The following is a 10,675-nucleotide window of genomic DNA, read 5'->3' on the forward strand; positions in this document are numbered from 1 at the left end:
AAAAATAAATAGGTTGATCAAAAACCTTATTTCTTACCTGGTCTGCGTCTTACCATAAATGTGTCGGATTCGGGAGTCGATTACAGTCAAGGAAGGATTAACACCCTTGAACTGCCCTTTCGGTACCAATTAATTTTTCGGTTGTCTTTAATTGTGAAAATTTAAATTTAAAATTTAAAAACATGATTCGACTTACTTACCTCTGATTGGTTGGAATTACTACTAAAAAATATGTTAGATAAAATAAAAATAAATATACAAAAAAAAAAGAAAGAAAAAATGTTAGTATAATAATAATAAAATTAAAGAAAATAGACAAATAAATATGAATAAATAAACCAAGAAATATGGAGGACTAAATGATAATTAAATTAAATGTAAAACAATGACTAAAAAGAAAAAAAGGATAAATCATGAGGTAAATTTCGAAAATCAACCCAAAATACCAAACACACAAAAATAATGACTAAAACGCAACTATTATAGAATTAAGAGATTGAAATAAGGTAAAAAGAGACTGCATTAGTGACCATTATGGAAATGTACAAAGTACAGAGGGCCTTGAGAAGATTTTACTCATAATATTTGAAGGACCAATATGAGAGTTTACCTCAAAGTCACTTTCACGTGGGAACTTGTTTAATCTCACGTAAAATAAAGCCAAAAATAACATCTTTTCTATTCATTTGCCAGAGGTGTCAAACAAATGTGGGCCCCTCTCTGTAAAGCAATCAATTGATATGCACTGGAACATTTGTTTTCAATATAGCGTGCCATTCGACCTTTGTTTTACTGTAACTGTGTGCCAGGTCAAACTGTGCTTTTTCTAATTCCCCATGCTTCAAATCCTTGATGAAATTATCGAAATGCAACCGCACACCACGAAGAAGCTCGAGAACAAATTCTCCATGTAATTTTAGTCGTTCCTGAGATGTAGGTACCCAACTTAGGCTCTACAACTCCGAGGCTGAACTTCGCCGCAAATTCCCCTTGTTCGAATATGCTTTCCTTTCTCTAATCGTGTTCCATGTATTTATAATTTAGAATATAAGTCTTAGTTTCGATTTTTTAGCATTTTATTTGGACTAAACCACTTCTTGTTTGGTTGTGAATGAATCCCGTTGAAACACGTCGTTGATGGTGCCGTGAAATCGGCTGGTCGTTGGAGAGGCGTGCAACTGTGGGAGTCTTGGACGGCTGGAAGCAAGAGATGCGGCGCTAGGGTTGGAATCGGTTGAAGTAAAGGGCCCCCTATGGTTTCTGTTGGTTCAGCGTGGTGGGCTTGTTGATTTGGGGCTGCTGCACCAGGCCTTGGGGTTTAACATTGTAACATTGGGTCTGATACAAGAAATATAAAAAAATGTGTTATACATACCATATAATATAATTATAATGAGATAAATCACTATATAAATATATTATAGTAGTATGATCGTAATAATATGAGGGCGAAATTAGGTGTCTACAATACCTAGAACGTACATAATATGTCCTGGAGGAATGACCATCCCAAAGTAGAGTATCAAACTCAACCGAAGAAACGGGATGTTGTAGAATTAAGGTTGATTCTTCAGCACGAAAACAACGTTGGACCTCTACGGTATTTACGTAGTGTAGTCAGGTATCATGATACGATTGATACAATATTGATTATTTAAAATTTTAATTATAATATTTCTAAAGAAATCTATTATTTGATTTAGTGACGAGCAAGAGTTCACTTCCAACTTAATGGTTCAAGCCATAAGGCTGTCATTGTGGTGCGTAAGTTTGTATAAAAAAAATTATATAACCTTTTTAAGTTTAAGAATCAATTTGAATTCTAAACCATAATTTGAGGATTTATGATGCAATTAGTCCTTTTATGTCACAATATAATATATATAGAGTTTAGGGTTAAATAGTATTTTGGCCCTTACAACTGTACTTATTTGTCATTTTGGTTCAGTTTAGTCCATAAACTTTTCAAACCTCAAGCACATTATTTCATTCAAATTTATGCCAGAAGATGATCTGTTTCACGTTGAAAATTTTAAAAGTTAAATTAAATTTTCTTTTTGAAACAATAAAATATTAGTTAACTCTAAATTATATATTATGCTAATGAGTGTCATTATCGAAAAAGATTTCATTTGATAACGAGGAAATAACAGAGGTGGGGTAAAGAGGCAAAAAAGGATGGGAGATGAGATGTCATTATCAAAGAGGAGAAAAGATAACGGGGTAACCAGAGCAACCGTGCAAAAGCAATAGTATAGAAAAATGGGGGAATTCGGGGTCGTTGTCCCACGTAATCCACATAATCCCAATAAGTGGATGAGCACACGTGCACAGTTTTGACAATACACTTCCTCTTGATCCCATGTAAGCAACAAATAAAAGAATACTAATAATAATTAAAACCAAATTAAACTACACGTTTAATACCTTAACTATTATTTTTATTTCATTTTAGTATCTAAATTTTATTTTATTTCAAAATAATACATAACGTTTAGTTTATGTTTCATTTTAGTACTCGCCGTTAAAGACTTAACGTTGATGTGATGCAACACCGTAAGGTAATGACACATCATCATTGAAAAAATAAAAAAAAATATCATGCCAGCAGTTCTATTATTTTTTTAACAACAATGTATCACATTGAAACTTAAATTAAATGTTAGTTATGCTTTTGAAATAAAAATAAAATTTTGATACCAAACCAAAATAAAAATAATAATTTAAGTGCTAAACGTATAATCTAGCCTTAAAAATATAACGTGTAATTGCTTGCTTTTCTAGGGTATGTGAATATAGATGGACATGATATTTAAGTTTGATCATTTTTATTCTGATTTGATTTTATATAGTTAGTTTTTTTAATAAAAAAGTAATTAATTTCATGTTAAATTGGGTTGAGTTAAATTTTTCTGAAAATTTTGAATTTATGATGAAAATCCTTTGACTTGACATTTCTTAATATAATAGTGTAATTATTTCTTTTATATTTAAGAATAATTATAATAATATCTACTTTTTCAATTTTTTCTCAATTAAATTTTTATTTATCAAATAAAAATGAAAATATATATATATGTCGAGTGTGAGTTTTATCTCAAAGAGCTAGTCTAATTTTAAGTGGTATAAAATCTTTCTCAAATTAAGTCAATCTGATTTTGAGTGAAGAAAGTACTTTTTCAAGTCAGGTTGATTCAAAACTTTATCTAACCCAACTTATATCCCTGTTTATGAATTTAAAAAAAAAACTTTGCACTATTAAAGAGGTTTAAGAAAGTGGAGAATGATCACACTCTTATAAATTTTAAACTCTTCTATAATTTAGTAAAATGTTTATATTTTTTATTAATGATCTAATTTCACATTTCATAAACTTTTAATATAATTTTTTTAATAATTTACATCTCCCAACATAAAATCTTCTTACCGACCATAACAAATATAACCTATTGTTATTTTCCGTTATATCTCTTTTAACACATATTATATTTTGACTTGAGTATTGAAGAACGGGTGAGAGCATAAACTCCGGTGTCCTTACATTAATCCTTTGAGCCTAAAGACAATATTTGAATATGGCTACTTCACGAGTTCTTGTTAAATTACTTTCTTTTAATAATTTGGAATGATTATAAAATAATATCTCTTTATATTTTTTTAACGGTAGACAACATATACATATAATATAAATACAGTTGTTTATATCCGGAATATAATAAATTTAATTCACGGTAAAATATCAAACACTAACAACCATATATTTTTAATAATAAATTATACAAATAAGGTTTTAAATAACGTATAAATTGATTGTTAGTGGAGAATGCAACACAACAACAGGCAACAGCACATTACATTACATTACAAAAGTCAAGAGTTTCTCACACCTTACTGGCTCTTTTCGCCATATCTGTGTGGTATCATCAGAAATTTTGAATAAGATGAAAGGGCAATCCCGTCAAACTATTAGCTACGAAATAAAATTGGTTAACCGTTATCTTGTTCGGACCTTTGTAAACTTTCTTATGGCATCATTCCCCTTAAATTTCACACATATTAAATAAATTTTAATTTTAATTTTAATTTACATCAATTTGATATTAAAAATAATAATAATTTACATCAATTTATTTATTTTGATATTACACAGTATATCACAATAGCCTTTATTATTTATATAAATTTTACACAGTATATCACAATAACCTTTATTATTATTTAGAATACCATATTCTTGTGAAGATTTATTATAAATATATAAATTTATCAATTTGATATTAAAAAATAATAATAGATTATATTTATATAAATTTTACACAGTACATCATAATAACCTTTATTATTATTTAGAATACCATATTCTTGTGAAGATTTATTATAAAAAATATATAGCCGATTGTACGTACATAAAAGATTATTCAAAACTTTATGTACATCGTACGAATCAAAGGACTTTGGTGGTAAAATAATTATTGTTAATCTTTGATGTATTGGGTTTGAACAACATGAATATTAAAAATATGAGCATTCAATTTCAAATGGGTGAGAGTTGTTTTTTAGCAGATATTGTTTTGTACTTATATTACTCAAAAAAAAAAACTTTATGGACGCCAAGGACTATTGTGTTATAAATTTCAATGATTAGTTTAATTGGAATATTAATTCTATGTGAAGTTATAAAAACATGCAAATTTGATTAATTTTATATATTTATTATAATGAAATAACAATATAAAGAGAGAAAGATGGTTACAAGCAATATAGGCTTAAGCATGTGTGGGAGAAAATTTCGGATCAATTATTGACTATAGTTGTTGTTGTATTATCTAACCCGTCCAAATATCGAATTTCAAAGCATTACAAATAATCATTTGTAAGACTCAAATAATTTTAATAGTTAAGAGATTATTATTATCTATTGAGATTTTAAATTTTGAGCATCATATATATAAAGATATATATTTATTGTTAAACGATTAAATTTTTACAAAAATATTTTATCACAAAACTAAAATAAATTCATCAACTTCCCAAATTAGTCCACTAATAGTTAATTATTAAATTTAAAAGTAAAATAGATTTTTCTTTTTTTAAATTTCATCCGAAAAAAGAAAGCAAAATACAACTGATTGCAACAAATAGAAAAAATAAAAACTAAAAGCAGTGGGTCCCAATCATATCGTACGATGACGTGGCAAAAACTCGGTGCAAATTGGATGAAAACTGGAGGAAAACGACTGGATGGGAACTGAACCGGAAGAGAAGGCAAGAAAAGAAGAGAAAACCAGAGCTCTCAGCTGATCTATACGAATTAATTTAAACAAAAAAAGTTTTAATTTTTTATTTCTTTTTTTATTTCACTCAAGTTGTCTTCAAATCGTTGTTTGAGATTTGTTGAATCTTGAGAGTTAGAATAGATTTGAAGTTACATGAAGCTGATGTTATTAACGTTTCGTAATAAGCTTATAAATAGAAGATGAGGAGTGTAAACGACAGCGTTGTAACCGTTAACGCCGCTGCCTCCGCCATCGTCTCCGCCGAGTCAAGAGTCCAGCCTACCACGGCTCAGGTATATCCACTTTTACTAGTAGAATTTGTAAAAAAAATCTTTTGTATTTTTTCTGATTGGTTGCCGAGAAAAGTACTGGAAATACGCGATTTTCAGATTACTTAAGCTCTCTTCTGAATTGAGAATCTGACGGGGTGGGGAGAAGAGCGCGGAAAGTTAAGCTTTTGAAAAAATCTCTTGTTTATGTTCTATGCTTGCTATTCTCGGTGTTGAAAAATCTGAAACTTATTTGTGATCTGTTTTCGGTATTGAACTTCAATTTTCTTCGTTCTCTGTTTGGTTGCCGAGAAACTGAGGGAAAACTGAAAGTAGTTGAAATTCGGATCTTGAGTTCTAAACTTTAGCTGAGGTAGATAGTCAACTCAAGGTTATAGTTTTACCTTTTTGCTTTTCATGCTTCTTAAGAATAAACAGCAAAAATGAAAATCTTATCATTGGAATTCAATTAAAAAAATAAAAAAATAAAAAGATTGCTTTACGCGTTTACTTTAAGGCGCAGATTTGAGTTTAAGAAGTTAATTATTTTTCTTTTTAACTAAAAAGGTAATCTTTCTGGTAGTTTCAAGTTTGTTTGGTCAGTTTTCTACAATTCCTTCACGGTTTGGGTGGGTGAAGCAGCTCCTCTATTCATTCTAGTGTTCTCCTACCGAAGAACTCTCTATTATCGCCTTACGGTGGAAAATTAGTCGATTTGGTTTACACAATTTTAAAGCAATGGAGCTTAATTTGATATTTGATACAAAAAATTTACGTCTTTTTTGCCATCATATTGAACTCCCTATGAAATCATACTCTAGGAAGAATGCAATTTGATCAGCCAAAATTCTTGACCGACCAGTCGTATAATCTCGGACTAAAAGTTATGTTCAAAAAGAGTGTTCTTCGCAATCTAATACGTGGTCTTCCTTGGAACACTGAAACAGTAATTAAAGCCAGAGTAGCTGCTTGCTCAAAATTCAAATTGCCTTTTTGGCAACAGTTTTGGCTTGATTTTACAGTCAATGCTGTCACAATTCACTCGCACTTACATCGCGACCTGTTTCTGCAGTTTGTGTGTGTATTTTATGCTGTGTAGTTTATTTGTTTATTCACATTGTACATGCAAAGTTAACAAAGGAATATGGAAACCGGAGTTTTATAAACATATTGCAACAATAAGGTCCAGGAAGAAAAAAAATTATCAAACTTTTTATGCGGAATTAGTCATTGTGATGTAGTCATTATCATGTTGCGGCAACAGATAGTTATTTGTTCATCTTGCCATTCATTAATCCTTCATTGGCATCTTATTCTAGTAGTTGAGAGATGAAACCAATTTACCTATATCACTCACTGCCTTATAGAGAGAGATTGTGGATGAAAATAACTTGTTTTCTGTATGGAATACTGAACACTCTTTTATTTAACAACAGAAGAAAAGATGGGGAAGCTGCTGGAGCTTTTACTGGTGTTTTGGATCTCATAAGAACAGTAAGCGAATTGGCCATGCTGTCCTTGTCCCTGAACCAGTGGCACCTGGAGCTGCAGTTTCAACTGCTGAAATCGTAAGCAATCCGACTGGCATTGTAATGCCCTTTATCACCCCTCCCTCATCTCCTGCATCATTTCTGCAATCGGATCCTCCATCTTCCACCCAATCACCGGCTGGATTGCTATCCCTAACTGCCCTTTCCGTTAACGCCTACTCTCCCCGTGGACCCGCATCTATTTTTGCCATAGGCCCTTATGCACATGAAACCCAGTTAGTCACTCCACCTGTATTCTCTACCTTGACAACTGAACCATCCACAGCTCCTTTTACACCTCCTCCAGAATCTGTTCAACTGACTACACCTTCATCCCCTGAAGTACCGTTTTCTCAATTGCTGACTTCTTCCTTGGAGCGTGCTCGGAGAAACAGTGGGATCAATAAGAAATATGGATTGTCCCATTATGAATTTCAGTCTTGTCAAATATACCCTGGGAGCCCCAGTGGTAATCTCATATCACCCGGTTCAGTAATTTCTAATTCTGGAACATCCTCTCCTTTCCCTGATAGACGTCCAATCATTGAGTTCCGGATGGGGGAGGCTCCCAAAATCTTAGGATTTGAACATTTTACTACTCGAAAATGGGGTTCTAGGCTAGGATCTGGATCATTGACACCAGATGGACTGGGGCATGGTTCACGACTGGCTTCTGGATGCGTGACTCCAGATGGTCTGGGTTTGGGTTCAAGATTGGGTTCGGGAACATTGACACCTGATGGTTTGGGTCCTGCCTCAAGAGATGTTCTTGTGGAGAGTCAGATTTCTAAGGTAGCATTGCTTTCTAATCCGACTAATGGACCTAAAATCGATGAGATTATAGTTGATCACAGGGTCTATTTTGAATTGAACGGTGAAGATGTCGTACGCTGCTCAAAAACAAGTCATTGGTATCAAGCAGAACCATGCCAGTTTATGAATATCGGAAGGACTTGGCGGTGCAGGGCAGGGTAGAAAGAGATGGACTAACAAAGGATCTAGAAAGGTCTTGTGAGCTATTTATAGGAGACACATCCAAAGAAACAAATGAAAAGGTTTTAGGAGAAGCTGAAGAGGACCATTGCTATCAAAAGCATCGTTCTGTTACTCTCGGGTCAATTAAAGAGTTCAATTTTGACAACAGAAAAGGTGAAGCTTCTGATAAGCCCACCGTCAGGTCCGAGTGGTGGGCGAATGAAAAGGTTGCCGGAAAGGAAGCTAGGCCCTGTAACAACTGGAGTTTCTTCCCAATGTTGCAGCCAGAGGTCAGCTGATTCTGTAAACTATGCAACTTAGTTTCACATCCATGCATAAAGTCATAAAACTGGTTTAATAGATTTGCAACAACACTAAACCACTAGCCTTTCAGTTGTTTTATCCGAAGGTTGTACTTTCTTCAATGGTCTCGGTATAATTAGACGGTGAAGTGAGCTAAAAGGCTATTTTCAGAGGTCAGATGAGTCTTTATTCCTTATGACCTAAAAGATGATCCGGCAAGCGAATAGTTCATAGGGATAAACTGTGTGGGTACTGATAGAGCATTCTTTTAATATTTCTTTACCTAGTGTTATACCAAAAACAAAGTATCCACATGTAGTGTTGTATTATTACTATTTTTATCTTCTTTCAAATTTGTAATAGTAAGAAGGATATGTATATATTTTTTATTTCATGCTAGTATCTGTAGCTCATTTGGTGTTTTTTGTGGTTCATACATTGCTCTCAACTAATAATGATGGGGATTCAGACATCTCTCCTGTTTCTCACCACACGTACAGGATTTAGATGTCGCTTTGAATATGCTTACACTGAAAGTACCGAGGTCTAAGGACTCCCTTGAAGGAGAGATGCTTAGTACAAACCAAAACGAGCACACCTTCGTAGTTGTTAAGATTATTTATCTAGTTAAGCTAGTTATCCAGACTTTTTGGTTTTCTTCACATATATTCAGAGATATATATATATATATATATATATATAGGTACGAGAATACGATCTTTAGGCATGCATGTACCTGGCAATCACTTTCGAGATCGGATAACATGGTAATTAGGCACAAGAACTCTGCATAGCATTGAAGCCAGAGGGAACATGTTTGGTGCAGAAGTGGTTGATAAGTCCATATGATTTTAATAGACATTTGTTTTGTAGGGCATGGATCATTAAAGCAGTGAAGTTCGTAGTAGGACATAGAATGATGGCCATTAATGGTTGATGCCAGCAATATATATGCTGGCTAAGGATAAGCCGAACAATGTTTGGTTAGGTAGCAGCCAAAGCTTTAATGTCTCTGTCCACAAAAATCGGAGACAGAAAAGATGTAACAAGCTGTGCCCAACATAAATGGACTCTGCTTCTTCACCATCACATAATCATAAAGATCAATGGGGGGGATTTTGAGGGCTCACTTATGTTCTGGTGCTTTCATCATTGATCTGTTTTTACTGAGCTTAAGCTTCAACTTTTTTTTTTTGGTTCTGCCATACGTAGTTTAAAGTAAACTATTGAGTTCAAGTCGTGTAGATAGAGAAAACAATTCAAGCACAATTTTATCTCTGTTCTAAAAGTTTGATTCGATTTCAAATATAATCAGATTCATGTGACTAATGAAATTTGAGTGATTTTAAAGATAAACCTTTTTTGATTCTGTCAAGTTAATCAGTGTTTAACACTTATAATTGAAGTGATTTTTTGTGTGATGTACATAGGGATGATCATAAGTTGGGTTGAGTTTTGACTTGTCCAAATTTATTTTGATTTGATTTGATCTTATCTTTTAAAAAACATGATCCCAAAATTCAATTTTTTATAAAACAAACTTTATAAAATCGAGTTAAATTCAATTGAAACTTGACGAGTCAGATCAAATATACACTCCTAGAACTAGGAGTGCTTACTGAGTGAGTCGTTCGCGAGCTGAGTTTGTGTTCGACTTGTGCTCATTAAAAAAATTTGTTGCTCGACTCAACTCGTTGTTCGTTAAAATTGTGCTCGACTTGTGCTCGTTAAAAAAACTTGTTGCTCGTTAAACTCACTCAAATTTTTACCTTATTTTTAACTAGAAGTTAAATCTACTAATACTATATAGAGTTTAATATAAACATAAATTAATAAATTTAATAAAAAATGTCAAAAGAATGTATGAAGTAATTATAAAGTCTAAACTCTAAAACAACAATTCAAAAATACATTAAAACAATAATTAGGGTTTGATTTTGGGTGTAGTAAAATAAAAATTATTAATTTAGTATTTTTATTATTTATTAGAAAATTAATAGATTAGTAATTTATCATTTTTTATTATCTATTAGTAAATCAATAATTTTTAAATGAAATACTTTTTTAAGATAATTACTAAAAAAAATTAAAAAAATTAACGAGCTGCTAACGAATTTATCGAGTCAAGTTAGATTTTGCTCAACTCAACTCATTAAAATCTTAAATCGAGTCAATCTAAATCGAGATTTAACCGAATTTTAATCAATACAAGTTTGATCTGCTAAACTCATTAAAAATCCCTACTTAAAACTTGTACTTGTTGTAAACAATCTCTATTGGTCCTAATTCAGAACGGGACATGGCTCCAGGTTTACAACAAACG

The 10,675-nt window shown here is 32.2% G+C and overlaps 1 pseudogene; it reads left to right on the forward strand.

Annotated features, from left to right (window-relative positions):
* The first annotated feature begins 5,208 nt into the window (after positions 1–5,208).
* Positions 5,209–8,751, forward strand: LOC120117854 (annotated as a pseudogene).
* The last annotated feature ends 1,924 nt before the right edge of the window (positions 8,752–10,675 follow it).

Source organism: Hibiscus syriacus, unplaced genomic scaffold (assembly GCF_006381635.1).
Source record: "Hibiscus syriacus cultivar Baekdansim isolate YM2019G1 unplaced genomic scaffold, ASM638163v2 tig00000916_pilon, whole genome shotgun sequence".
In the NCBI taxonomy this organism is placed as follows: domain Eukaryota; kingdom Viridiplantae; phylum Streptophyta; class Magnoliopsida; order Malvales; family Malvaceae; genus Hibiscus; species Hibiscus syriacus.